The sequence below is a fragment of the Salvelinus namaycush genome, chromosome 12 (assembly GCF_016432855.1).
Source record: "Salvelinus namaycush isolate Seneca chromosome 12, SaNama_1.0, whole genome shotgun sequence".
In the NCBI taxonomy this organism is placed as follows: domain Eukaryota; kingdom Metazoa; phylum Chordata; class Actinopteri; order Salmoniformes; family Salmonidae; genus Salvelinus; species Salvelinus namaycush.
In genome coordinates this window covers 7,938,158-7,941,307 of record NC_052318.1, presented here as the reverse complement: position 1 = coordinate 7,941,307, position 3,150 = coordinate 7,938,158, and positions in this window count along the sequence as shown.

The following is a 3,150-nucleotide window of genomic DNA, read 5'->3' as shown; positions in this document are numbered from 1 at the left end:
CTTCACAGTACAGTACCTGAGGTAGAACTGATTGCATGGTGATGGTCTTGATCTCCATTCTGTACTGTCCAGCTCCACGTCAGCACAGGTTTTAGGATCTGTCATACGGAGAGGATAGATGTCATAATACTCAGTCTCACAGCTACAGTGTCTCTCCAGTCTCTGTCTGTCAGTCCTCAGAGTACGTATCTCCTCCATGTTCTGTCTGTCAGTCTCCAAGAGCTACAGTATATCCCCATGTCTCTGTCTGTCAGTCTCAGAGCTACAGTATCTCCTCCATGTCTCTGTCGTCAGTCTCAGAGCTACAGTATCTCCTCCATGTCTCTGTCTGTCAGTCTCAGAGCTACAGTACTCCTCCATGTTCTCTATGTCTGTCAGTCTCGAGACACAGTATCTCCTCCATGTCTCTGTCTGTCAGTCTCAGAGCTACAGTAATCCTCCATGTCTCTGTCTGTCAGTCTAGAGCTACAGTATCGTCCTCCATGTCTCTGTCTGTCAGTCTCAGAGTACAGTATATCCTCCATGTCTCTGTCTGTCAGTTCTCAGAGCTACAGTATCCTCCATGTCTTGCTGTCAGTTCAATCAGATATCCTCCATGCTCTGTCTGTCGTCTCAGAGCTACAGTATCCTCCCATGTCTCTGTCTGTCAGTCTCAGAGCTACAGTATCCTCCTATGTCTCGTGTAGTCTGTCAGTCTCCAGATCTACAGTATCCTCTCCATGTCTCTGTCTGTAGTCTCAGAGCTACAGTTGCTCTCCATGTCTCTGTCTGTCAGTCTCAGAGATACAGTACTCTCCTCCATGTCTCTGTCTGTCAGTCTCAGAGCTACAGTATCTCCTCCATGTCTCTGTCTGTCAGTCTCAGAGCTACAGGTATCTCCTCCTCATGTCCTCTGTCTGTCAGTCTCAGAGCTACAGTATTCTCCTCCTGTCTCTGTGCTGTCACGTCTCACGAGCTACAGTGATCTCCTCCAGTCTCTGTCTGTCAGTCTCAGAGCTACAGTATCTCCTCCTCCATGTCTCGTCTGTCAGTCCTCAGAGCTACAGTACCTCCTCCAGTCTCTGTCTGTCAGTCTCAGAGCTACAGTATCTCCTCCATGTCTCTGTCTGTCAGTCTCAGAGCTACAGTTACCTCCTCCATGTCTCTGTCGTCAGTCTCAGAGCTACATACTCCTCCATGTCTCTGTCTGTCAGTATCAGAGCTACAGATATCCTCCATGTCTCTGTCTGTCAGTCTCCAGAGCTACAGTACTACTCCTCATGTCTCTGTCTGCAGTCTCAGAGGCTACAGTATCCCTCCATGTCCTTGTCTGTCAGTCTCAGAGCTACAGTACTACCATGTCTCTGTCTGTCATGTCTAAGAGTACAGTATCTCCTCCATGTCTCTGTCTGTCAGTCTCAGAGCTACAGTATCCTCCTCCATGTCTCTGTCTGTCAGTCTCAGAGCTACAGTTACTCCTCCATGTCTCTGTTGTCAGTCTCAGAGCTACATACCTCCCATGTCTCTGTCTGTCAGTCTAGAGCACCGTATCTCCTCCATGTCTCTGTCTGTCAGTCTCAGAGCCTACAGTACTCTCCTCCATGTCTCTGTCTGTCAGTCATCAGAGCTACAGGATCTCCTCCATGTTCTGTTCTGTCAGTCTCAGAGCTACAGTATCTCCTCATGTCTCTGTCTGTCAGTCTCAGAGCTACAGATCTCCTCCATGTCTTGTCTGTCAGTCCAGAGCTACAGTACCTCTCCATGTCTCTGTCTGTCAGTCTCAGAGCACAGTATACCTCCATGTCTCTGTCTGGCAGTCTCAGAGCTACAGTATATCCTCCATGTCCTGTCGTCAGTTCAGAGCTACAGTATCCCCTCATGTCTCTGTCTGTCAGTCTCAGAGTACAGTATCCCTCCAGTCTCTGTCTGTCAGTCTCAGAGCTACAGTACCCTCCATGTCTCTGTCGTCAGTCTCAGAGCTACAGTATCTCTCCATGTCTCTGTCTGTCAGTCTCAGAGCTACAGTCCACTCTCTCAAATACAGTTCTCTGTCTGTCAGTCTCAGAGCTACCGTATCTCCTCCATGTCTGTCTGTCAGTCTCAGAGCTACAGTATCTCCTCCATGTCTCTGTCTGTAGTCTCAGAGTACAGTATATCCTCTCATGTTCTCTGTCTGTCAGTCTCAGACTACAGTATCTATCTCTCCATGTCTTGTCTGTCAGTCTCAGAGCTACAGTATATTCCATGTCTCTGTCTGTCAGTTCAGAGCTACAGTTACCTCCTCCAGTTCTGTCTGTCAGCTCAGAGCACAGTACCTCCTCCATGTCTCTGTCTGTCAGTCTCAGAGCTACAGACTCCTCCATGTCTTGTCTGTCAGTCTCAGAGCACAGTATCCTCATGTACTCTGTCTGTCGTCCAGAGCTACATCTCCTCCATGTCTCGTCGTCAGTCTCAGAGCTACAGTATTCCTCCATGTCTCTGTTCGTCAGTTCTCGAGCCACAGTATCTCCTCCATGTCTCTGTCTGTCAGTCTCAGAGCTACAGTATCTCCTCCATGTCTCTGTCTGTCAGTCTCAGAGCTACAGTACCTCCTCCATGTCTCCGCTGTCAGTTCCAGAGCTACAGATACTCTCCATGTCTCGTCTGTCAGTCTCAGAGCTACAGTCATCCTCCATGTCTCTGTCTGTCAGTCTCGAGCTACAGTCACCTCTCCATGTCTCTGTCTGTCAGTCTCAGAGCTACAGTATCTCCTCCATGTCTCTGTCTGTCAGTCTCAGAGCTACAGTATCTCCTAATGTCTCTGTCTGCAGTCTCAGAGATACAGTACTACCCATGTCTCGTATGTCAGTTAGGAGCACAGACCTCCTCCATGTCTCTGTCTGTCAGTCTCAGAGTCTACAGTACTCTCATCCATGTCTCTGTCTGTCAGTCTCAGATACAGTAATCCTCATGTCTCTGTCTGTCAGTCTCAGAGACTACAGTACTCCTCCTCCATGCTCTGTCTGTCATTCAGGTACAGTACTCCCATGCCTCGTCTGTCAGTTCAGAGCTACAGTACTCCTCCATGTCTCTGTGTCAGTCTCAGAGTACGTATCTCCTCCAGTCTTGTTCAGTCCAGAGCTACAGTATCCTCCTCCATGTCTCGTCTGTCAGTCTCAGAGTACAGTATTC